This window comes from Brassica oleracea, chromosome C2 (assembly GCF_000695525.1).
Source record: "Brassica oleracea var. oleracea cultivar TO1000 chromosome C2, BOL, whole genome shotgun sequence".
Taxonomy (NCBI): Eukaryota; Viridiplantae; Streptophyta; class Magnoliopsida; order Brassicales; family Brassicaceae; genus Brassica; species Brassica oleracea.
Window position 1 is genome coordinate 21330160 of NC_027749.1, and position 292 is coordinate 21330451.

Below are 292 nucleotides of genomic sequence, written 5' to 3' on the forward strand. Positions count from 1 at the left end.
GTCATAGTAGTCAGAGCATAGCCTCTGGCTTCCTCGCTTCTGGGATTCCCTGAACTTCAAGAAAGACAGGGAGTTTGTGGGAATTACGGTTTTCTTCCTTGATGAAAAGGTAAGTTAATCTTCGATCTATAACACTTATTTAACATAATTATTTTAATTTATTTCCTGATTTTTTGTTGAATAATATTATTTCCAGATTCCGTAATTCATGGGTTTACTCCCGTCGGACGTGCTAATCATTACATGCCATCTTTGAAAGCTGGTTCCATTGTGAAAGTCGATCGTTTTGAGG